Below are 25525 nucleotides of genomic sequence, written 5' to 3'. Positions count from 1 at the left end.
TGTGGTTTGACCGGGTGGTTGGGATTCTTGCTGCTTCACATGGGGCCCAAAAGTTTGGCCCTTGTGCTTCCTACCAAACTTTTCTTCTTGCCCACACAGCGCTTGAAGGAAGGAGTGCCAGGGCCAGGCTTGATAGTCAGGGCTAGGCAGGAGGGAGGCAGAGTCCCAGGCTGGAGCCCAGCACACCTCTCCTCCTCTGGGCACCTAGAGCAGAGGCGACTGGTGCTGACAGCTCCAAGGGAAGCTTAAAAGCTACAGAGCAACTGAGGGCAGGGCCAGAGGAGGGGAGGACCATGCCTATGTGTGGCCAGCAGACGGCCACAAAGACACCGGCCAGCCTGCTCCTTGGCATGGCAACCCCCCACTGGAGATGTGCTTAATCCACTTGCTGGTCAGGAGGAAAACCTGTCAAAATGTGTGTGCGAGGAGAACCCGCTTGGCTCGGAAGGAGCGAGGAAAAGAGCAAGTGAAAAAAATAACTTGTGAGAGAGCAAGTGAAAAGAACGTGAAAGGCAGAGAAAGAAATAAAGGGAGAGAAAACATATTAGAAAAGGAAGGAAAGAAAGGAAGAGCATGAAAGGTAGAGGGGAAAAAAGAAAGCAAGAACAAACAAGCTAGAGAAGGAAAGGAATGAAAAAGAACGAATGAACCACAAGCGCTAGCTGAAGCTGGAATGGGACAGTCAGAGAAAGGACAGACTGACCTGTTAAGCAAGGTTGCACACCAGAGTCTCCATGTTGGGGGCACAGGCCTCCCATTTCCATCCTGGCCCTGCCTGAGGGGGACCATGCATAGATGCCTATTGGCAGCCCCATACTCTGTGGAGGGGGCAAGCCCCCCCATACCCTCAGGGCCTCCGAGAGTGGATTCAGGCCCTGGTGAAAAAAATTTTTGGGGACCCCCAGCAAGGGCGGAGCAGCTAAACAGGGCCAATGAAGCCAGAGAAGCCAGGCCCCGGGCCCCCTTCTGGACAGCCGGGCCCCGGTAATTTGTACCAGCTTCCCCTCCCACCCCTTGTCGGCCCTGCATACCCTCCCCTCAGGATGCGGGCTCTCCCCAATCCCGACTCCCTTCCCGAATGCTCCTGGGAATGGGGGGAAGGTGGGGAGAAGATGTGCTGAGCATCACCATGGGTGTGTCTCTCTGGGGCGAAGGAAGAGGATGTTTTTTGTACCAGAAGGAAAGAGCAGGGGGCAAGGGCGTTTGTGGAGCTGGAGCGCACAACGGAGAGAGGAACTGAACGCAGCCCAGCGTGAGCCCAGTGCCAGTTGGAGCTGAGACGCCCACACCTGGAGGACCATCTCCAGAACCCACCTTGATGGTGCCGTCCATCCCCGCTCCCACACAAAGCTCCCCGCCTAGACCTCCCTGAAAGAGGTGAGGTGGTGCATTGGCACAGGGGGCTCTGTGTGTGTGTTGGGGGGGGGCGTACATCTAATTTTGGAATGTGAAGTCACAAACTGCTGTGGCTGGTTTCCTATTGGTGTGACCAATTTTTGCAAAGTTCCTCCCCCCGCATCTTCTTCTTTTGGCCCTAGGGCTGGATGGCTTTCAGCACTGCCGTTGACAAGGGCAGCAGCACAAGGGGCTCAGGGTGCAGAATCGGGCAGCTGTGGGGGAGGGTGCACGGGAGGTCACAGGGACATGAATCACATTTAGCCCTTGCATGGCAATGGTGGTGCACTCACGCACTGCCACGCCTTTTAGTATCACGACTATTTATCTGCACAACAGCAGCACCTACAGAGACCAGGACAGAATCAAGGCCCCTTTTGTGCTGGGGACTCCACAGACACAGAGACAGTCCCTGCCCCAGCTGAGATCAAGGCCCCATTGGGTCAGGCACTGCCCAGACACAGCGAGAGACAGGACATGCTGCACAGAGTTTACAGGCTCCATACCCAAAAAGTGGGAGGAGAAACAGAGGCCCAGTGTCACACAGCAGCACTGAAAATAAAACCCAGGAGTCCTGGCTTCTCCTGCTTTAACCACTAGACCCCACTCTGCTCCCAGTCTTGGGGACAGAACCCAGGAGCCCTGGCTCCCCAAAAGGGCGAGAGTGGGGTCTAGTGGTTAGAGGAAAGGAAGATGGTTGTCAGGACACCTAGGTTCCAGTCCCAGCGCTGGGGTTAGAATGGAGTCTTGTATGTTAGCACAGGTTGGGCTGGGAGCCAGGATTCCTGGGTTCTTCCCATCCCCCCGCAAACCATCTAGCACAGCTGGAGGGGACTGGGCAGGAAGTGGTGATGGGGTGAAAACTACCAAGAAAAGCAAATCCTCGAAGGAGCCTGTGCCAGGAACCGGGTGGTGCAGAAACCACAGCCCCCCTCCCCACCTCTAATTTCCCCTTGGCTGGCACTGGATTGTGCTGCCTGTGCCCCCAATCCACCCCCTGCGAGTCCTGGGGGGCAGGGAATAACCATGGTGCTGGGTCCCCCATCCAATTGAAGTATTCAGTGTCACAGTGACCCAAGGTTGTGCACAGAATGGGGATGGGTGTTGTCATAACCTTAGTCCCAGATTTGGACCTTAGCGTCCAAAATATGGGGGTTAGCATGAAAACCTCCAAGCTTAGTTACCAGCTTGGACCTGGTACTTGCTGCCACCACCCAAAAAATTAGAGTGTTTTGGGGCACTCTGGTCCCCCTGAAAAACCTTCCCTGGGGACCCCAAGACCCAAATCCCTTGAGTCTCACAACAAAGGGAAATAATCCTTTTTCCCTTCCCCCCTCCAGGTGCTCCTGGAGAGATACACAGACACAAGCTCTGTGAATCCAAACAGAGTGACTTCCCCTCTCTGTTCCCAGTCCTGGAACAAAAAGGACTTTCCTATTCCCCCAGAGGGAATGCAAAATCAGGCTAGCCAATTCAACACACACCGATCTCCCCTGATTTCTTCCTCCCACCAATTCCCTGGTGAGTACAGACTCAATTTCCCTGAAGTAAAGAAAAACTCCAACAGGTCTTAAAAGAAAGCTTTATATAAAAAAGAAAGAAAAAATACAAATGGTCTCTCTGTATTAAGATGATACAATACAGGGCTAATTGCTTAAAAGAATATTGAATAAACAGCCTTATTCAAAAAGAATACAAATCAAAGCACTCCAGCATTTATATTCATGCAAATACCAAAGAAAAGAAACCATATAACTTACTATCTGATCTCTTTGTCCTTACACTTAGAAACAGAAGATTAGAAAACAGAACTACTTCACCAAAGCTCAGAGACAGCAGGCAGCCAGAAAACAAAGACCCCAGACACACAATTCCCTCCACCCAAAGTTGAAAAAATCCGGTTTCCTGATTGGTTCTCTGGTCAGGTGTTTCAGGTGAAAGAGACATTAACCCTTAGCTATCTGTTTATGACACGCCCCCCAAATTGCAGACAGTGGGGAAGCTCACTGGCGGCAATTTCCTTCTAGAACTTGAAAATAAACAGATTAATACAGCACATGCACCTTTACATATACTACTAAGTATATAACTAACAGACTTTTACATTTTAAGAACACTTTTTAACTACTGGATTCTGGGAAACTCTCACGGGAGAGTGCATCAGCAACTTTGTTAGAAGCTCCTGTGATGTGTTGAATTTCAAAATCAAAATCTTGGAGAGCTAAACTCCAACGAAGAAGTTTCTTGTTGTTCCCCTTGGCAGTATGAAGCCACTTTAGTGCAGCATGGTCAGTTTGTAGTTTGAACCGCCGTCCCCAAACATATGGGCGTAGCTTTTCCAGGGCGTACACAATGGCATAGCATTCCTTTTCACTGACTGACCAGTGACTTTCCCTCTCAGACAGTTTCTTGCTGAGAAACACGACAGGGTGGAAGTTGTGATCTGTTGCTTCCTGCATGAGCACTGCTCCTATACCATGCTCAGATGCATCTGTGGTTACTAGGAATGGCTTGTCAAAGTCCGGGGCCCTGAGCACAGGGTCAGACATGAGCATCGCCTTAAGCTGGGTAAAGGCCTTTTGACACTCATTAGTCCACTTAACGGCATTTGGCTGGGTCTTTTTGGTCAGGTCGGTCAATGGGGCAGCGATTTGGCTGTAGTGTGGTACAAATCGCCTGTAGTATCCGGCCAAGCCTAAGAAGGATTGGACCTGTTTCTTTGACCTTGGGACAGGCCACTTTTGGATAGCATCCACCTTGGCCTGTAGGGGGTTTATGGTTCCTCGACCCACCTGGTGCCCCAGGTAAGTCACTCTGTTTTGGCCTATTTGACACTTTTTGGCCTTAACAGTTAGTCCTGCCTGCCTGATGCGCTCAAAAGACCTTTTCCAGGTGTAGTAGGTGTTCGGGCCAGGAGTCTGAAAAAATGGCCACATCATCGAGGTAGGCAACTGCAAATTCTCCCAGTCCAGCTAGTAGACCATCTACCAGCCTCTGGAAGGTGGCGGGTGCATTTCGAAGGCCGAAAGGAAGGACATTGAATTCATACACCCCCGCATGGGTGACGAATGCTGACCTCTCCTTGGCAGGTTCATCTAGCGGTACTTGCCAGTACCCCTTGGTTAAGTCTATTGTAGAGATGAACTGGGCACGTCCCAACTTCTCCAATAGCTCATCGGTGCGTGGCATTGGATAGTTGTCCGGACGAGTTACAGCATTTAGCTTACGGTAGTCCACGCAAAAGCGTATTTCCCCATCTGGTTTGGGTACCAGAACCACTGGAGATGCCCATGCACTGGTAGATGAGCGGATTATACCCATCTGTAGCATGTTCTGGATCTCCCGTTCTATAGCAGCTTGGGCATGAGGAGACACCCGGTAGGGTGGGGTTCTGATTGGGTGAGCATTACCTGTATCAATGGAGTGGTATGCCCGTTCAGTCCGTCCTGGGGTGGCTGAGAACAATGGGGCGAAGCTAGTGCACAGCTCCTTGATTTGTTGCCGCTGCAGACGTTCCAGGGTGGTTGAGAGGTTCACCTCTTCCACGCCACCGTCTTTTTTCCCGTCGTAGTAGACACCGTCAGGCCACTCAGCATCATCTCCCTGGACTGTAAACTGACAAACCTGTAAGTCTCTGGAATAGAAAGGCTTGAGAGAATTAACATGGTACACTTTAGGCTTTAGTGGGGAATTGGGAAATGCTATGAGGTAATTTACATTTCCCAGGCGCTCTTGGACCGTGAATGGCCCTTCCCATGATGCTTCCATCTTATGGGCCTGTTGCGCCTTCAAGACCATAACCTGGTCTCCTACCTTGAAGGAACGTTTTCTGGCATGTCTGTCATACGAGGCCTTTTGCTCTTCTTGAGCATCCTTTAGGTTCTCTCTAGCAAGGGCTAAAGAGTGTTGGAGGGTGCTTTGTAGGTTGCTTACAAAGTCCAGAATGTTAGTTCCTGGAGAAGGCGTAAACCCCTCCCATTGCTGCTTCACCAACTGTAATGACCCCTTGACCTCGTGACCATACACAAGTTCAAATGGTGAAAACCCTAAACTGGGATGTGGTACAGCCCTGTAGGCAAACAGCAATTGCTGCAACACTAGGTCCCAATTATTGGAGAATTCGTTGATGAATTTTCGTATCATGGCCCCCAACGTTCCATTGAACCTTTCCACCAGGCCATTGGTTTGATGGTGGTACGGGGTGGCAACCAAGTGATTCACCCTATGAGTTTCCCACAGTTTTTCCATGGTCCCTGCCAGGAAATTAGACCCTGAATCTGTAAGGATGTCAGAGGGCCAACCTACCCTGGCAAAGATGTCTGTTAGGGCCAGGCACACAGTGTTAGCCCTGGTGTTGCCTAGAGCTACTGCTTCTGGCCATCGGGTAGCAAAGTCCACTAAAGTCAGTACGTACTGCTTTCCTCTGGGCGTCTTTTTTGGGAAAGGGCCCAGAATATCCACAGCTACTCGCTGAAATGGGACCTCAATTATGGGGAGTGGCTGGAGAGGGGCCTTGACCTGGTCTTGAGGCTTTCCCACTCTTTGGCATACCTCACAAGACCGGACATACTTGGCAACGTCCTTGCCCATCCCCTCCCAGTGGAAGGACTTCCCCAACCGGTCCTTGGTTCTGTTCACCCCAGCATGGCCACTGGGATGATCATGGGCTAAGCTTAAGAGCTTCCCCCGGTACTTAGTTGGAACCACCAACTGTTTTTGCGGCTGCCATTCTTCCCGGTGTCCACCAGAAAGAATTTCCTTGTATAAAAGTCCTTGGTCTATAACAAACCGGGATCGATTAGAAGAGCTGAGAGGCGGTGGGGTGCTCCGTGCCGCCGCCCACGCTTTCTGAAGGCTGTCATCCGCTTCCTGCTCAGCCTGGAACTGTTCCCTTGAGGCTGGGGTCACCAGTTCTTCCTCAGACTGTGGACTTGGGCTTGGTCCCTCTGGAAGCGATGTAAGTGATGGGGTTGTTTCCGTTGCTGGTGAACCGCTCTCCGCTGGTGCACCTGAGGGTATTTCAGGCTCTGGCTGAGCCTTTTGGGTATGGCTGTCTGTTGCTTCTGCCAGTTGTGGCTCGCTGGCGCCCTCTGGCGTTGAGTTTGAAGATGTGGTTGCACTTGCTGGTGCTGGTTGCTGTTCCAGTTCCGGGCCTGGGACTGGAGATGCTGTGGCTGTTTCAGTGGTAGGCATGGAATCCGGTTCCACTACCTCTGTCTGGGTCTCTGGTAACACAGACGGGGCCTCTGTGGACGGCTCAGGAACAGGAATGGGTCTGGAAGCTTGCCTGGTTTGGCTAGGGGTAACCATTCCCACTCTCTTGGCCCGCCTCACCTGGTTGGCCAAGTCTTCCCCCAGTAGCATGGGGATAGGATAATTGTCATAGACGGCAAAAGTCCACATTCCTGACCAGCCTTTGTACTGGACAGGCAGTTGAGCTGTAGGCAAGTCTACAGCTTGTGACATGAAGGGGTAAATTGTAACTTTGGCCTTTGGGTTGATGAATTTGGGGTCAACGAAGGATTGGTGGATAGCTGACACTTGTGCCCCCGTGTCTCTCCACGCAGTAACCTTCTTTCCGCCCACTCTCAAATTTTCCCTTCGCTCCAAGGGTATTTGAGAGGCATCCGGGCCTGGGGATCTTTGGTGTGATGGTGGTGTAATGAATTGCACTCGCATGGTGTTCTTGGGACAGTTGGCCTTGATATGTCCCGGTTCATTACACTTAAAGCATCTTCCATCTGATGGGTCACTGGGCCGAGGTGAGTTACTGGAGACTGGTGAGGTTGAAGGGTAGGGTATCTGTGGCTTTACTTGGGTGGTATGTGGGGTCTTTGGCTGTCCTCGGTTGTAGGGTTTATGGTCTGTGTGCCCCCTGGGGTAATCGTTCCCCTTGACAGTAGCTTTCTTGCTTTCTGCCAGTTCCATCCATTTGGCTCCAATCTCCCCCGCCTCAGCGATATCTTTGGGATTTCCATCTTGTATGTACCGTGTGATGTCTTCAGGAACACCATCCAAGAACTGCTCCATTTGTATGAGGAGGTTCAGTTCTTCCAAGGTTTGAATGTTGTTTCCTGTTATCCAGGCCTCATAGTTTTTTGCAATGTAGTAGGCGTGTTTGGGAAATGACACCTCTGGTTTCCACTTTTGGGTTCTGAAGCGCCGACGGGCATGATCTGGGGTTATCCCCATCCTGTATCTGGCCTTGGTTTGAAAAAGTTTATAGTCATTCATTTGCTGCTTAGGCATTTCAGCTGCCACCTGTGCTAAAGGTCCACTGAGTTGTGGCCTTAATTCTACCATGTACTGGTCTTCGGGGATGCTGTACCCAAGACAGGCTCTTTCAAAATTTTCCAAGAAGGCCTCGGTGTCATCACCTGCCTTGTAGGTGGGAAATTTCCTGTGCTGTGGAGCAATAATTGGCGCCGGGTTGTTAGGGTTGGCTGGAGTCTGTTGCTTAGCCTTTTCTAATTCCATGGCCTGTTGGTGGGCTTCCCTCTGGAGTTCTATCTGTCTTCTGTGGGCTGCCTCTTCTTCTGCTTGTTTCCTTCGGTGGGCCAACTCTTCTTCTTCTAGTTTTCTTTTGTGTGCTGCCTGTTTGATTTGTTCTTCTCTTTCTTTCATCTCCATCTCTTTTTGTTTTATTTCCAGTTGTCGCCTGTGTTCAGCTTCTCTGAATTGGTCTTCGGCCTCAATTTTTGTCTTGGTAGACATGGTTCCTGTTTTCTTGTGTTGGGGTGCCCTCCGGTGTTTCTCTTCTGAACTGCAGGCTCTCTGTTGCCTCCTGAAGTCTGCCTAGCAACAGTGCCTTTAGCTAATCTTCAATGTTAAGTAAACCTGAAAAACCACTTTATTTGCATTCATATAGTGCTGGTATGACTCTCAATGGGAGTGCTATTGTGTGACAAAAGACCCGTGATAGTCCTTAACGACTTCTTGCTTAACATGCAAGCCACAAACTGCCAGAGAGAGCAGAAAAAAAAATTCTCTCTGGTTCCCTTTTAAAACCAAACTGTTTCTCTCTGCTAAAAAGCCCTTAGCAGAGAAAAGAAAAATATAATATTCCTACTGGCTTCTGGATTCTGTCTATCTCCCACCGGCTGCCACTCATGTCATAACCTTAGTCCCAGATTTGGACCTTAGCGTCCAAAATATGGGGGTTAGCATGAAAACCTCCAAGCTTAGTTACCAGCTTGGACCTGGTACTTGCTGCCACCACCCAAAAAATTAGAGTGTTTTGGGGCACTCTGGTCCCCCTGAAAAACCTTCCCTGGGGACCCCAAGACCCAAATCCCTTGAGTCTCACAACAAAGGGAAATAATCCTTTTTCCCTTCCCTCCTCCAGGTGCTCCTGGAGAGATACACAGACACAAGCTCTGTGAATCCAAACAGAGTGACTTCCCCTCTCTGTTCCCAGTCCTGGAACAAAAAGGACTTTCCTATTCCCCCAGAGGGAATGCAAATCAGGCTAGCCAATTCAACACACACCAATCTCCCCTGATTTCTTCCTCCCACCAATTCCCTGGTGAGTACAGACTCAATTTCCCTGAAGTAAAGAAAAACTCCAACAGGTCTTAAAAGAAAGCTTTATATAAAAAAGAAAGAAAAAATACAAATGGTCTCTCTGTATTAAGATGATACAATACAGGGCTAATTGCTTAAAAGAATATTGAATAAACAGCCTTATTCAAAAAGAATACAAATCAAAGCACTCCAGCATTTATATTCATGCAAATACCAAAGAAAAGAAACCATATAACTTACTATCTGATCTCTTTGTTATTACACTTTGAAACAGAAGATTAGAAAACAGAACTACTTCTCCAAAGCTCAGAGACAGCAGGCAGCCAGAAAACAAAGACCCCAGACACACAATTCCCTCCACCCAAAGTTGAAAAAATCCGGTTTCCTGATTGGTTCTCTGGTCAGGTGTTTCAGGTGAAAGAGACATTAACCCTTAGCTATCTGTTTATGACAGGTGTGTGTGTGAGGGGGGATGGATGGATGCATTTCTGCATGTGTTTGTGTGGTTTTCTGTATGGGTTTTGTGTGGGGGGGTATTATTTCAGCTGTGGGGGTTGTGTTTGTGGCTGTGCAAGTGTATGTGTTCATGTGGCTGGATTTGTGCATGTGTTTGCATCTGTTAGCAGTTGTGTTGAAGTTGGCTGGATTTGTGTGGGTGTTTGTGTATATTAGCAATTGTGTGTGTGTGGCTGGATTCATGCATGTGTTTGTGTATGTTTGCAATTGTGTGTGTGTGTGTGTGTGTATGTGTGCTCTGCTGGCTCAACAATTGTTTCTCTGTATGTCATAGCTGCCATACCATCAACCCCAGTGGTGATTTCCCCATCTTATAAGGGCTGGCTGGCCTGACCCTTCTCCCCTCTGCGGAGCGTGGCAGGGGCTGAAGCTCACCCCCTGTGGGGCAGGAGTGCCCAGGTGCTGGGCGCTGGGCTCCGATGCACCTGGAGAGCAGCTCAGGTGAGGCAAGGCAGAGCCTGTGGTGTACATTCTTCATTGCCTGGTGCTGGGCCGTTGCACAATCCCCAGCCACACCGCACAGCGTGCCCCGAGAGTAGGCAGGGAGCCAAAGCAGATGATCCAGCACGAGGGGGAGAGGATGTGTGGTTGGGGGGAGGAAAAGCCTTGGGGTGCACTGGAGGAGTGCAGAGCAGGGGTGACACCCAGAAACCTGAAGCAAAGGGATGGACAGGTGGGGTGGGTGGATAGAAGAGGCAGCAAGCCTAAAATCTAAAAGGGAAGTGTGGGGTCTAGTGGTCAGAGCGGGGTGGGTGGGTGGATTGGTGGTCAGAATTCCTGGGTTCTATCTCCAGCCCTGGGAGGAGAGTGGGCTCCAGTGGTTAGAGTGTATGTCGGGGGGCAGCCAGGACTCCTGGGTTCTCTCCCTGTCTCTGACTCTCTCTTGTGCAATCCCTCGCCAGTTACCCAACTCGCCAGCGTGTGGGAGCAAGGGGCTGGGGAGACACGGCCCAGAGTCCTGTATTGCCCCTTTTTTATCCAACCCGGGGCAGGTTGACAGAGCAATACAGATGCTCTCCAGAGCACGGAGCGGCGTCTGCCCATGCAGCCAGGCAATGAGCATTTCCCACAGCCTGGAGCCAAGGGGGAGGCAGCAGCTGCTGTTCCAGCTCCCCGGGGACAGGCCCTGTCAGCCAACAGACACTTCTTACTCACCACAGCTAAGGGCGTCAGGTCCTCCAGTGGGGGTGTGGAGCAGCCGTTCATTTTCCTGTTCGCACTCCTCTGCCATGTGAAAATCGGGGAGGGGAGGCAGAAGCCCCACTTCCCTCCCAAAATGACGTCCAGTGGGGGAAGCCAGGACAACAGGGTGGGGCGGCAAACGGTGACCAGACTCTCACTGCCAGGGTCTAGTCTAGCTCAGGGTCCAGCTCAACTTCCTCCCCGTGCCACTGGCCCCCAGTCCCCTTCCACCACCAGGTCAACCCAGGCACTAGGGCAGGAACCGGGTGAGTCAGCAAGTCAAGCTGATCAAAGCAGGCCAAAGTGAGTCTTGTCTTCATGGGCCGCTGACAATGACGTCCTTTTTGTGTGCAACTGCTGCAAAAACATCCCGAACAGAGAAGCAACAGCCGAAGTAATCCCATGCAGGTGCCAAAGTAGCTCAGTTGAGCGAGTTTTAGACTGAAGATGTAAAGGTCCCTGGTTCAATCCCTGGCTTTGGCATGTCCTTTCATCTCTCTTTGTGCAGGGGTGGCTTGCCTTCTGGGAGCACAGTGGTGCCTGCACCCAAGGTGAGTTCTTGGGCTCTGCAGTAGAAAAAAATACTGTGGGCTTCTGCCCCTAGTTGCCTGGTCTGACCTTCAACAATGAGGGACAGGAGTTGTCTCTTCTACATGAGTTATTGGTGCACCTGATATGGCAGGAAGAGAGTGAGAGAGGGTGGCCCTCAGGAATGGTGCCAGAGGGCTGCTGGGCAGTGACAGGCCAGGATTGGGGATGAAAACCTCTTTCGTGCATCTTAGCAAGGGCAGTACCCTGGAAGGGGCATCTGTGAAAACAGCTGGTGTGGAAGGGATTTGAGGGCCCAGGAGGAGGCACTTGATGTTCAGTGCCTTAGAGAAGCTGGACTTGGACATGGTGGGTGTTCAGAAAATGCACATTCATGAGTTTAGGGTAGATTGATAGGAAGAGGGCGATTGGAAGAAAGGCCCATCTCTCTGGTCCTCCAGGCCAGGGAAGAACCATGGAGTTGGAGTCTTGTTCTTCACATTCAGGGTGTGAGTACAGAAGGGGCTGGAGCTCTGACCAGGGAAGGCATTACTGGTGGGCTTTGTGCTCTGTAGCACTGGTTACGGCTATATTAGTGTGTATGGTCCCCAGTTAAGGCATGAATGGAAAGATCAGTGGAAGGAACTGGCTCCTTTCCTCTGGACTGTTTGGTGTTGGGGGGATTTGAATTGTGTCAGCCGGCCTGAGGACTGCTGGTCCTGTTTTCCTGACTGTCAGAGGAAACGTTTTTACAATGAGCACTACCTGGCGCAGACCTGTAGTGAGGTCGGCTTAGAGGCGCTCACACCAGCCCCAGAGGAGGTTCACCTTTCTGTGGGGACAGTCCAGGAGTTGCACTGCCGGATTTACGTGAAGGAGAGCACATTGACAGTGCAGGGTGGTGCCTATGGACTGTTCGAATCATGCCACTCTCACCATGTGCTCAATGTGGACAATTCCCTGACCAGGGGCGGCTCTGTGTATTTTGCCGCCCCAAGTACGGCAGTCAGGCAGCCTTCGGAGGCATGACTGCGGGAGGTCCTCTGGTAACGCGGATTCGGCAGCATGCTTGCGGGTTATCCTCTGGTAATGCGGTTTCGGTGGCATGCTTGCGGGAGGTCCACTGAAGCCGCGGGACTGGCAGAGCTCCTGCAGGCATGCCACCTAATCCTCATTACCAGAGGATCTCCTGCAGGCATGTCACCTAATCCGCATTACCAGAGGATCTCCTGCAGGCATGTCACCTAATCCGCATTACCAGAGGATCTCCTGCAGGCATGTCACCTAATCCGCATTACCAGAGGACCTCCTGCAGGCATGTCACCTAATCTGCATTACCAGAGGACCTCCTGCAGGCATGTCACCTAATCCGCATTACCAGAGGACCTCCTGCAGGCATGTCACCTAATCTGCATTACCAGAGGACCTCCTGCAGGCATGCTGCTGAAGGCAGCCTGACTGCCACACTCACAGTGACCAGCAGGCCGCCCCCCGCAGCTTGCCGTCCCAGGCATGCGCTGGTGCCTGGAGCTGCCCCTGTCCCTGACCCAGGGCAGAGGACATTGGAAGCTGAACATCCAGAGCTTGCAAGATAAAAGAGCCGGGGGGCGAGGCCTGGTGGTGTTGGCAGAACAGGAAAGCATCAGCGGATTCTATGGCAACCAGAGGGATTGACGGAGTCGGTGAGGGAGGAGTTGGCGGCTTTGTTCCAGCGGTCAGGCAAACACCGCAACATCAAAGAGACTAATGGTGCCAAGTCCTGCAGTGTTGCCTGTGGGATTTCCACAAGAGCATCCAGGCTGGGGAGCCAGTCATCCTGTGACTGTACGACCGGATCAAGTGACAGCTGCCCGAGTTCCAGGAGATGAGGCTGCAGCTGGCCGATATGAGCGGGAGCACCGAGTGAAGGGAGGGGCGGCCTCCCCTGACATTTTTGCAGCCTGCAGGGAATGGAGACCAAGCAGGGGGATGTGGGGACTCAGGGCAGCACCCGCAGGTCCCATAGTGCAGGACAACAGTCGCTGGAGGAGGAGAGAGAGTCCTGCGAGAGGAAGCCGCTGGTGGGAAGCAGTAAGTGCAGAGTGCAAACCAGCCAGCCGAGAGACACAGGGGTCTAGAAGGTAAAATAGCGGCAGGTTCCATGGTGTAATGGGCAGCACTCAGGACTTTGAATCCTGGAATCTGAGTTCAAATCTCAGTGGGACCTCCTGGAGATATTGTGGTTTGCTGCAAAGCCTTGAAGCTCAATGTGTATAGTTATCCTCTACCTGGATAAACTTCAGCGAGGTTTTTTTCTCCTCCTCCTGGGTCACTGATGCCCATTGGAGATAGGTCTTTGGTCCAGCTGGCCGCTATAGGGTGGGGTCCTAGAACTTAGCAATCTGGCTAGAGATTCCTGCGGGTTGACCTGATGGTTGGGTTTCCTGCTGCTTCATCTGATGTCCACAACTTTGGTCCCTGTAGCTGCAGCTCTTCCTCTTGCCCACATGGTATTTAAAGGAAGGAGTGCCAGGGTCAGGCTTCCCAGGCTGGAGCCCAGCACACCTCTCCTCCTCTGGGCACCTAGAGCAGAGGCGGCTGGCGCTGACAGCTCCAAGGGAAGGCTTAAAAGCCACACAACAACCGAGGACAGGGCTAGAGGAGGGCAGGACCATGCCTATGTGTGGCCTTCAGACGGGCACAAAAACACTCAGCCAGCCTGCTCCCTGCCATGCCAAACACCCACTGAAGGCCACCCACAGACCAGCATGCGAGGCAGCTGCTGATGCTCTGTGGCCATTATCGAAGATGGTAGGAAAGCAGGGCCAGCCCCCCTGGTGAGGCCTCTTACCATTCCCACTCAAGGTGCTCACTGTTGCAGTGGGGCAGGAGATTTTACCCCAAGAGGCTTTTCTCCAGCTGGCGAGAAGCAGAGAAACACCCAGGCTCCATGTAGCAAACCAGCTCAAGCACAGGGACAGGTGCACATTTGGAAGAGGGAAACTGCTCTACACACTAGCCCAGGAAGCCGCCCATTTTCTTTGGCAAGTCAGGAATGGCAAAGGCTAGACTGGAAGCACCTGGGGCTCCTGCCCCAGCCTTTGTGATGCCCATCACCCAACTCCTTCCCAGGGCTCTAGCTGAAGCCAGAGCATTGGCCTGAGCAGCCAAGAAGAGGTTCCAGCCCTGAAGGAAGCAGGACTTTTAGCCCAAAGGTAAAGCTGCACAAGCACAAGGGGAGTCGAACTCTCAATCCCCTGATCCGAAGTCAGATGCCTTATCCATTAGGCCACAGGGTCCCATAAAAAAAGGCCCTCCAGGCACCTCTTTGGAAAAGGCAGACACTGGTGCATCCAACGAAGTGGGTATTCACCCACAAAAGCTCATGCTCCAATAGGTCTGTTAGTCTATAGAGTGCCACACGACTCTTTGCTGCTTTTGCAGACACTGTGTTTCTCAGGTCAGCTACTGAGGGGGGCCGAGACTCTCTGAGCACAAGAAGTGGAGTTCCCAGTGAGATGTGAGACTTAATTCTCTGGAGCCGGGTGCAGGGCTTTGGCAGGGAGGCTCAGGCATGGGGGACTGTGGTGCAGCAGATGGACCAGCTGTCTAGGTGCGGAGATTTAATCTCACTGAGGAGGAGGAGGAGGAATCCTGCTGATAGGCAGTGTCCACAGCTGGTGCAACCACTAGGCGAACTAGTCGGCCACCTAGGGTGCCAAGTGGTTGGGGGAACCAAAAGCCACACTCAGAGGAGGCAGTGGAGTGGAGGTGAGCTGGGGAGGGGGTTGGGGGGGTGCGGGGAGAGGGCTGCCCGCAGCAAGTAACGGGGGTTGGGGCGTGCAGAGGAACCGCTCCCTGTCCCAGCTCACCTCTGCTCTGTCTTCTCCCCTGAGCACGCCGCCCCCGCTCTAATTCTCCTCCCCTCCCAGGCTTGTCACACTAAACAGCTGATTGGCACCGCAAGCCTGGGAGGCAGGAGAAGTGGAGCAGTGCCAGCATGCTCAGGGGAGAAGGCAGAGCAGTGGGGAGCTGGGGTGGGGAGATGCTGCAGGGAAGGCTGCCTGGCTCTTCCAAATGGCCCCTGCCCCTGCTCCGCCCCAGTCCCGTCCTCCTGCCCCTGCACTCACTGCATGGTAAGTGGAGTGACCCAGCCCCAGCCTGGTCCACTCCCCTGGTTCCCAGCCATGCCGCCAGCAAATGCTGTGGGGTGGTTCCCCCCTCCCCCCAAACTTGGGAGCCAGGGGAGGTCTATGGGCCTAGGTCTCTCATCCCTTCATCCCATCCCCTGCCCCCAATATCCCTCTTGGACTCTGTGGGGCTCGGTCTCTCTCACTGCTCCTGTGCTCCCCCCTGCACAGCATGTCCTGGGAGTGACTCAGTTTCCCTGGACCAACATTTCACCACTCCACACGTGTCTCTTCTGTCTCCCAGCTCCCTCACCCCACCCCATTTCCCCTGCAGCCCAGGCTGGGTCTCTGCCAACCCCCTCTCCTCTCCTCCTGACCCCAATATCCCCTGCCCTTATGGGTCTATGGGGCTGAGTCTCTCCCTCCCCCACCCCCTCCCCCAATATCTCCCTGCCCCAGGCTGTGACGTGCTATGACGTGTGCTGGGGCCAGGGCTGGCTCCAGGGTTTTTGCCACCCCAAGCGGCGGGGGGAAAAAAAACAACCCATGATCGCAATCTGCGGCAGCTCCATTGTGCCGCCTTTTTCTTCGGCGGCAATTCGGTGGCAGATTCTTCCCTCTGAGAGGGACCGAGGGACCCGCTGCCGAATTGCTGCCGAAGAGCCCGACGTGCCGCCCCTTCCCCTTGGCCGCCCCAAGCACCTGCTTGCTGAGCTGGTGCCTGGAGCCGGCCCTGGCTGGGGCTGTGACGTGCACTGGGGCTGTGACCTGCTGTGACCTGCTCACTCCCCAAGGGCAACTCACTCCCTTGAAACCAGCAGGACAGAAGGTGTCACGTGTCCGTGGGCGGGGTTATGCAGATGAGCAGTGTCTGGCGGCAGTAGGGAGAGCAGCGAGATGAACCGAAGGAGCCGGGCAGAGAGAATTCTCTGTGTGTGGACAGAATCCGGTGTGGGGAGTTCGTGTGGGGAGTGCCTGCACCGGAGTCACTTCAGGGCAGTGATTGCCACTGAGCTACGTAGTGACAAAAGGTGTGTGAATGGGGTGTGGTGCCTGGCTGGGAGCAGCTTGTGGTGATAAGAAAAGGGGTGGGAGCAAGAGGTCCTGTCCTAGCAGGGGGTGTATAGCCTGAGAGGGTGTTTTGTGGGTGCAAGTAGGTTTGGGGGCTTTTTGCAATGACAAGGGGTGTCTGCAGCTAGAACCCTCCTAACCTCACTAGTTTTCTTTGTGTTGTGGGGTGGGGTGACAGATTCTGTGATGTCACAGTCCCTGGGGGAGGAGTTTGAATCATAACTCCAGAGTGGGAGAACAACTCCCCCAACTCCTGCTCAGTCTCCACTAGGGGGCTGGGCTGGGCTCTCTAGGGAGGGAAGCACAGGGAAAAACAGTCTCCCCTATGGAACCCAGGAGTCCTGGATCCCAGTCCCCCTGCTCTAGACCCCTTCCACTTCCAGAGCCAAGGATAGAACCCAGGGGTCCTGGTGTCCAGCCCCTCCCTGCTCTGACCACTAAACCCCACTGCCCTCCCAGGGTGGTGCAGGGGTCACTGGGTCTGTGTCCCAGCTCTGCTAAGGGCCTTGACTGATTTTCCCAAAGTGCTTCCTTCTGAATCTAGCCGACGAAGTGGGAATTCACGCACGAAAGCTCATGCTCCAATACATCTGTTGGTCTATAAGGTGCCACAGGACTCTTTGCTGCTTTTACAGATCCAGCACATCTGCCCTCTCTGCCCGGTCACTGCCCACCCCCGTGTGGGGGCACCAGCACTGTGCCGAGTAGTGATGGACAATTGTCCAAGCTGGCCCAGGGGAGACGTGTGTGTCCCTGCTGCCCTCTGCTGAGCCCTGCTCTGTGTGTGTGTGCATCTGTGACACTGTATCAGTGTGTTGCTGGGCTAACCAGTAGGAAATGGCTTTGCAGGATTTTGTATTTTGCAGCAAGTCTCTCTCTCTCACTCACACACACACACACACACACACACACACAAAGGGACTCACACAATCCAAAGAACACTCACACACAACACACCCAGAGGGACATGTTAGTCCAACCCCCAAAGAGAGAAACATTCACACCCCCAGCCACACTCACAATAACCCCCCACACACACCATAACATTCACAGTTGTGCTCAGAGACACAACTGCACGCAGTTCACTCCCACTGCTCCAAATACAAGGACCTCCTGCCCCACACAGCATGTGCCAAGGCCTGTTGAACTCACTGCCACTGGACAGCTACCAATGAGAATGACCCCCTCGTGCTGGATCATCTGCTTGGCCCCCCACTCCCTCTCGGGGCACGCTGTGCAGCATGGCTGGGGATTGTGCAATAGCAGGCTGGGGCTGGGTCACTCCACTTCCTGCAGGAAGTAGCCAGCCCCCTGTCCCCCACAGAGGCCTGGGACCAGCCCCCCTCTGCTTCCCCCCATGCAGGCCTGGGGCCTCAGCCTGCTCTGCTCCCCTGGCTCCCAAGTTTGTGGGGAGGGGGGAACCGCCCCACAGCACTCGCCGGCAGCATGGCTGGGAGCCAGAGGAGTGGACCATGCAGTGAGTGCAGGGGCGGTGGGGGCAGGGCTGGGGCGGAGCAGGGGCGGGGGCCATGGCAAAGAGCCAGGCAGCCCCCCTGCAGCAGCTCCCCACCCCAGCTCACCTCCGCTCTGCCTTCTCCCCTGAGCACGCTGGCGCCGCTCCACTTCTCCTGCCTCCCAGACTTGCGGTGCTAATCAGCTGTTTAGTGCGGCAAGCCTGGGAGGGGAGGAGAATTAGAGCGGGGGCAGCGTGCTCAGGGGAGAAGACGGAGCAGAGGTGAGCTGGGACAGGGAGCAGTTCCCCTGCATGCCCCCACCCCCGTTACTTGCTGCGGGCAGCCCTCTCCCTGCACCCCCCAGCCCCCTGCCCCAGCTCACCTCCACTCCTACGCTGCCTCTTCCCCCAAGACCCCTCCTCCCGCTCACTGCTCTCGGCCCCCTCCCCACCCTCACTCACCCTTACGGTCATTACAAAGTGGCAAGGCAGAGCCCTCCCATTTTTAAAAGTCCTGGGGTGTTGTTCGCCCCTGTTCAGGCACCCCTGGGGCCCTGCACTTCACACAGCTCTCCCTGATTTCAGCTGTTAGTGAGGAAGCCTCACTGCTAGCGCAGACTGGGTAGTTTCTTGGATGAGAGACACTGTCCCAAAGCAGGACTAATGCTTAGACCTGGTGATCAGTGATTTCAGATCTGTCGGTCTGCAGCAAGACTCTACAGTGAGTCTTAATCAGCTCTGTTATTACACAGGGACGAACAAAAGGGTCAAATGGTGCCTGGAAGCCTTAAGAAGAATCCACCCCACCAAGTATAATGCTTGTTGATACCAGCTCGTAACCCCACTGAGAATGTTTTGGGGTGACTCCTTGCCTTTATCAAGCTAGGAGACTGAGAGACTAGGACTTAACAGGTGCTCCAGTGGCACAGTTGGTTAGTGCGCAGTACTTATAGGGCAGTGCTGAGAGGAGCTATGCTGAAGTTGTGAGTTCAAGCCTCACCTGAAGCACTGGTTTTTCATTAGCCAAATGGCTTTACCCTCTCATTTGGCGCTATGGAATGTAGAATTCCAGCCCTGGGGACATTAAAGCAACGTAAGAATCAAAAATGCCCCTTCACTTATTACCTCCTCTCCAGAGTGCAGGTCAGAATCTACAATCCTTTCTCCCCCACCAGCTCCTGTGCCAGGATCCCTCAAGCAGAGCCTGGAGTCCTGCCCATCCTTGACCCCTGAGCCTGGAGGGAGAGGAGCAAGGAGCCATTGTTAGAGGGCTTTGGCTTTCCCTGCCCACTTCCCTGGCTCTTGTCACACAGACAGCAAGCAGCAAAAGGCCCGAAGCACAGACAAAGGGATGTTTACTGGGGTTAGTTTCCAAGCAAGCAGATTCCAAAGCCCTTCACACCAGTCAGGCTGATCTCTATACACGGACAGAGTCTGTTCCCCTGTGTTCCCTTCCCAGCTCTGACACCACAGAGCGTTTACCCCACATCCCTACAGACAATTCTTTCCTGGGTGCTGGCTGGTGAGTCTTGCCCACATGCTCAGGGTTTAGCTGATCACCATATTTGGGGTCAGGAAGGAATTTTCCTCCAGGGCAGATTGGCAGAGACCCTGGGGGGGGGTTCACCTTTCTCTGCAGCGTAGGGCACGGGTCACTTGCTGGAGGATTCTCTGCACCTTGAAGTCTTTAAACAACGAGTTGAGGACTTCAATAGCTCAGATATAGGTCAGGGGCTTGTCACAGGAGTGGGTGGGTGAGAGTCTGTGGCCTGCTTTGTGCAGGAGGTCGGACTAGACGATCATAATGGTCCCTTCTGACCTTAAAGTCTATGAGTCTATGAGCTCTGACACTGCAGAGTGTTTACCTCACGTCCCCCTTCCCAGCTCCGGCACTGCAGAGCATCGCCTGTGTCCCTGTTCCCCATTCCCTATTCCCATCCCCCCACATTAGCAAGCATGAGTCCAATTTCCCTGCCCACTGCCTGTTTGACCTCAGTTTATACAGCAATATTCTCAGCTAGAACTTAACCAATCATTTTACTGAAATGTAACTAACCAATTCTAACCTATTGTAACAGAATTCTTTAACCAATTACATCTCACTCCCCTAATTAACTTACACCCAGCAAAATTAATTCTGCAGCAGACAGAAACAATTAGAGGACCAGACAGATTGACAATAGAAAAACGGAGGCCATAAAGATAAACCCTACAGAAATGAGGGTTTCACATCCACAACCATGGAGAAGGGATTTCTTGCCAGACCAGATGCTCCCTTAAACTCATGCATCCGACGAAGTGGGTATTCACCCACAAAAGCTCATGCTCCAATACGCCTGTTAGCCAATAAGGTGCCACAGGACTCTTTGCTCCTTAAGATCTGTTTCTTTATCTGGTGGTGATGGGCACTATCGGGACAGGATCGTCTTCCTAACAGCCCAACCCCACCTTAGTTCAGTGTGACGGGTTTGGGAGGTGAGGATGTGACTTTTCACTTCCCAGCGTATGGCTGTCCTTGCTCCGTAGCCAAAGGCCTTAGCCTACGAACAAGGGCTCAGACTATCCTAGGGAGAGAAGACCCAGACACAGGCAGACTGGGATTTTGGTTCTTTGTTTTATACCCCTGTCACTGGCTAAGTGATAAAAATACACCTAAATTCTTGAAGTCTAGGCCTGTACAGGCAGCCTGAATATCTCTATTCTAAGAGCCATCGGTCCCTGTGGAAAAATTATCTATTCAGGGTTGTCCCTAGACATTTTGGTACCCTACACAGCACCCCGTCCCCCAGCCCGAGCTGGCAGAGTGGAGCAGGCTAGGGCCAGGTCAAACCACTTCCCACCACCCTGTAATTGCAGGGCAGGCCAGACCCCACACTCACCGGGTGGCAGGAAGTGGAGTGATCCGGCCCCAGCCTGCTGCACTCTGCCCCTAGCCTTGGAACTTGGGGGGTGGGGGGAAATGCCCCCCAACATTCACCAGCACCACAGCTGGGAGCTGGTGGAGCAGAGCAGGCTGGGGCCAGGTCGTTCCACTTCTCACCGCCCGCTGAGTGCAGGATGTGCCTGATCCCTCCTGCAGTCCATCGGGATGTAGCTCAGGGGAAGGGGTGGAGTGTGGGGGGAATGGAGTGGAGCAGGGGTGGGAAGAGGAGGCATGGGGGCAGAGCAGGGGTGGGGGCTTTGTGGAAGAGGCGGAGCAGGGGCAGCTTTCCTGGCCAGCTCAGACAGCCGGGGAATCGGGCTAGCCGCTGGAGCAGTACGCAGCTGCGTAGGGCTCCAGGAAAAATGGGACAACTTGGTGCCTCCACATCCCTTCACCAGGCAGTGTCCCTGTAGTGTGTGCTGTCTTCATAGGTCCTTTCTCAGTCTTTCTCACCCTCCTGTCTTGAGTCTCCTGTGTCCCTGCTTTCAAGCACAGACTAACTCTGGCTGTTCAGGAGAGGGGAGGACCATGCCTATGTGTGGCCAGCAGACAGCGACAAAGACCCCTAGCCAGCCTGCTCCCTGCCATGCCAAACACCCACTGAAGGCGACCCACAGACCAGCATGCGGGGTGGCTGCTGATGCTCTGTGGCCAACATCAGAAGAAGGTAGAAAAGCAGGGCCAGCCCCCCTGGTGGGGCCTCTTACCGTTCCCACTCAAGGTGCTCATTTTTGCAGTGGGGCAGGAGATTTTATCCCAAGAGGCTTTTCCCCAGCTGGCGAGAAGCAGAGAAACACCCAGGATCCCGAGGTGCTGTTTAGGAAACCCCCTCAAGCACAGGGACAGGTGCACATTTGGAAGAGGGTAACTGCTCTACATGCCAGCCCGGGCAGCTGCCCAGTTTCTTTGGCAAGTCAGGAATGGCAAAGGCTAGACTGGAAGCACCTGGGGCTTATGCCACAGCCTTTGTGACGCTCATCCCCCAACTCCTTCCTGGGGCTCTCGCTCAAGCCAGAGCACTGGCCTAAGCCGTCAAGAAGAGGTTCCAGCCCTGAAGGGAGCAGGACTTTCAGCACAACGGTAAAACTGCACAAACATAACAGGACTTGAACTCTCCATCACTTGAAATAAAGTCAGATGCCTTATCCATTAGGGCACAGGATCACACAAGAAAAACCTCTCCAAGTACTTCTTTAGAGAAGACGGACACTGTGTTTCTCAGACTCAGGTCATCTACTGAGGGGAGCCGAGACTCTCTGGGCACAAGAAGTCGAGTTCCCAGCGAGATGTGAGACTTAATTCTATGGAACCAGGTGCAGGACTTTGGCAGGGAGGCTCAGGCATGGGGGATTGAGGTGCAGCGGATGGACCAGCTGTCTAGGTGCAGAGATTTAGTCACACTGAGGCACAGGAGGGAGGAGAAGGAGGAATCCTGCTAATGGTCAGTGGCTGTGCAGAAAAAAGGGTGTTGATTCCCCCATCCTAAATGGGCTGGTTGGCTTGACCCCTCTCCTCTCTGCAGAGCATGGTGGGGACTGCAGCTCACCCCTTGTGGGGCAGGAGGGCACAGGTGCAGGGCGCTGGGCTCTGATGCACCTGGAAGGCAAATCCAGTAGGTTGGGGTCGGGCAGGGCCTGTGGTTTACGTTCTGCCTTGCCTGGTGCTGGGCCATTGCACAATCCCCAGCCATGCCACACAGCGCACCGCAAGAGGCAGGGGGGACAAGCAGATGATCCAGCACAAGGGGGGAGAGGAAATGTGGTTGGGGGGAGGAAAGGCCTTGGGTTGCACTGAGGGAGTGCAGAGCAGGGGTGACACCCCAGAAACCTGCAGCAAAGGGATGGACAGGTGGGCTGCGTGGATAGAAGAGGCAGTGAGCCTAAAAGGGGAGTGGGGTCTAATGGTCAGAGCAGGTGGGGGTTGGGCTCTATCCCTGGCTCTGGGAGCAGAGGTGGGTCTAGAGGTGAGAGCAGGGGGACTGGGAGCCAGGACTCCTGGGTTCCATAGTGGCAGCTGTTTTTCCTGGGTCTCCCTCCCTAGAGGTCCCAGCCCAGTCCCCTAGTGGAATCTGACTGGGGGAGGGGGTTGCCCTGCCACTCCAGATTCGTGATTCGAACCCCTCTCCCCACGGGCTCTGACATCACAGAATCTCCCCCCAAGTCAGAAAGTAGGAGCCCCTCCCCGCATGCAGAGGAAGCTAGTGAGATTCTATGGGGTCTCTGGCAGAGATGACAGCACCCACCAGACACCCACTCATGGTTGCAAGGAGACCCTCCTGCACAGCCCCCTGCTACGAGGGACCGGGGGCGCCCAGCCAGGGTCAGGAGGTATGCTCCCCCTGTGCCCCTCTCCTGTTACTCCAGGATCCGAGCATCTTCCTAATTCACAAGGTAATTCTCCTCCCACGCTCGTGCGAGGGTAGGAAGCACCACCAGCCCCATTTCCCAGATGGGAGAACTGAGGTCCAGAGAGGCTGAGTGATGTGCCCAAGGACACCCAGGAAGTCTGTGGCAGAGCAAAGCATGTTTCTGCCTCCCCCCTCCCAGGTCTGGCCTGCTCCTGGATCACTGGATGGTGCAGGGGCGGGGCCTCAGGGAAAGGGGCAGTGCAAGGGGGGGCCTCAGGGGAAGGGGCAGTGCAGGGGCGGGGTCTCGGGGAAATGTGAGGGCGGAGTCTCAGGTGAATGGGTGGTGCAGGGGCAGGGTCTCAGGTGAATGGGTGGTGCAGGGGCAGGGTCCCAGGAGAAGGAGCAGTGGGAGGGCAGGGTCTCAGGGGAATGTGAGGGCGGGGTCCCATGTGAATGGGTGGTGTAAGGGTGGGGTCTCAGGTGAATGGGTGGTGCAGGGGCAGGGTCTCAGGGGGAAGGGGTGGTGGGGGGCAGGGAATCGGGAGAATGGGCAGTGTGGCATTGGGGACTTCGGGGAGGAGGCAGTGTGAGGGCAGGGTCTCGGGGCAAAGGGGAAGGGTGTGGGTGGGGTCTCGGGCAAAGGGGTGATGTAGGGATGGCAATTCAGGGGAATGGGTGGTGAAGGGGCGGGGTCCCAGGAGAAGGAGCAGTGGGAGGGCAGGGTCTCAGGGGGATGTGAGAGCGGGGTCTCAGGTGAATGGGTGGTGCAGGGGCAGGGTCCCAGGAGAAGGAGCAGTGGGAGGGCAGGGTCTCAGGGGAATGTGAGGGCGGGGTCCCAGGTGAATGGGTGGTGTAAGGGTGGGGTCTCACGTGAATGGGTGGTGCAGGGGCGCGGTCTCAGGGGGAAGGGGTTGTGCGGGGGCAGGGAATCGGGAGAATGGGCAGTGTGGCATTGGGGACTTCGGGGAAGAGGCAGTGTGAGGGAGGGTCTCGGGGCAAAGGGGAAGGGTGTGGGTGGGGTCTCGGGCAAAGGGGTGATGTAGGGATGGGGCTCCAGGTGAATGGGTGGTGTAGGTGCGGGGTCTCAGGGGGAAGGGGTGGTGCAGGGGCAGGATCTTGGGGCCATGGCCGGCTCCAGGCCACAGCATGCCAAGCACATGCTTGGGGCGGCACGCCACAGGGGGCGCTCTGCTGGTTGCCAGGAGGGCGGCAGACAGCTCCGGTGGACCTCCCGCAGGCGTGCCTGCGGAGGGTCTGCTGGTCCCGCGACTCTGGTGGAGCATCTGCAGGCATGACTGTGGGAGGTCCGCCGGAGCCGCAGGACTACCGGATCCCCCGGCAGGGATGCCTGCGGGAGGTCCACCAGAGCCGCAGGATCGGCGAGCGGCAGAGGGCCCCCCGCGGCGTGCTGCTGTGATTGGGGCGGCAAAATTGCTAGAGCCGCCCCTGCTTCGGGCAATGTAGGAGCGGGGTTCCAGGTGAATGGGTGGTGCAGGGGCAGGGTCTCAGGGCAATGTGAGGGCGGGGTCCCGGGTGAATGGGTGGTGTAGGGGCAGGGTCTCAGGGGGAAGGGGTGGTGCAGGGGTGAGGTCCAATGTGAGGGTGGGGTTCCAGGTGAATGGGCAGTGCAGGGGCAGGGTCTCAGGGCAATGTGAGGGCGGGGTCTCAGGGTGAATGGGTGGTGCAGGGGCAGGGTCTCAGGGCAATGTGAGGGTGGGGTCCCGGGGAGAATGGGTGGTGTAGGGGCAGGAGTCTCAGGGGGAAGGGGCAGTGCAGGGTCAGGCTCTCAGGGGGAAAGGGAAGCTCAAGGGCAGGAACTCTGGAGAAGGGGCAATGTGAGGGCGGGGGTGGGTCCTTGGAGAAAGGGTGCAGGGGAGGGGTGTATTGGGGAGGGGCAATGTAGGAATGTGGATTTGGGGGAAGGGGCAGAGTTAGGGTGGGGTATTGGGGAAAAGGGGCAATGTGAAGGCAGTGCCTTGGAGGAAGGGGCAGGGGCAGGGCTTTGGGGAATGGGGCAGGGATTAGGGGGAACAGGTGATGTGAGGTCAGGACGTCGGGGGTAGGGGCAGTGTGGGGGCAGGACCCCAGGAGGAGGGGGGAGGGGCAGGGCTTTGGGGAATGGGGCAGGGATTAGGGGAACAGGTGACGTGAGGTCAGGACGTCGGGGGTAGGGGCAGTGTGGGGGCAGGACCCCAGGAGGAGGGGGTAGGGGCAGTGTGGGGGCAGGACCCCAGGAGGAGGGGGTAGGGGCAGTGTGGGGGCAGGACCCCAGGAGGAGGGGGCAGGGGCAGTGTGGGGGCAGGACCCCAGGACGTCGGGGGGAGGGGCAGTGTGGGGGCAGGACCCCAGGACGTCGGGGGGAGGGGCAGTGTAGGGGCAGGACCCCAGGACGTCGGGGGGAGGGGCAGTGTGGGGGCAGGACCCCAGGACGTCGGGGGGAGGGGCAGTGTAGGGGCAGGACCCCAGGAGGAGGGGGG

At 55.1% G+C, this 25525-nt stretch overlaps 3 non-coding genes across 3 annotated transcripts; all 3 read left to right on the top strand.

The window, feature by feature from the left end:
* Positions 1–11027: 11027 nt before the first annotated feature.
* TRNAF-GAA lies at positions 11028–11100 on the top strand. Its single transcript has one exon. It is a non-coding gene; the product is annotated as a tRNA-Phe (tRNA).
* A 2179-nt stretch (positions 11101–13279) lies between these two features.
* On the top strand, positions 13280–13351 carry TRNAQ-UUG. Its single transcript has one exon. It is a non-coding gene; the product is annotated as a tRNA-Gln (tRNA).
* Positions 13352–18692: 5341 nt separating this feature from the next.
* On the top strand, positions 18693–18786 carry TRNAI-UAU. The gene is made up of 2 exons: positions 18693–18730; positions 18751–18786. It is a non-coding gene; the product is annotated as a tRNA-Ile (tRNA).
* The last annotated feature ends 6739 nt before the right edge of the window (positions 18787–25525 follow it).

Source organism: Gopherus evgoodei, chromosome 21, assembly GCF_007399415.2.
Source record: "Gopherus evgoodei ecotype Sinaloan lineage chromosome 21, rGopEvg1_v1.p, whole genome shotgun sequence".
Classification (NCBI taxonomy): domain Eukaryota; kingdom Metazoa; phylum Chordata; order Testudines; family Testudinidae; genus Gopherus; species Gopherus evgoodei.
Note: the sequence above shows the minus strand (reverse complement) of the source record. Positions and strands in the feature narration are given on the sequence as shown.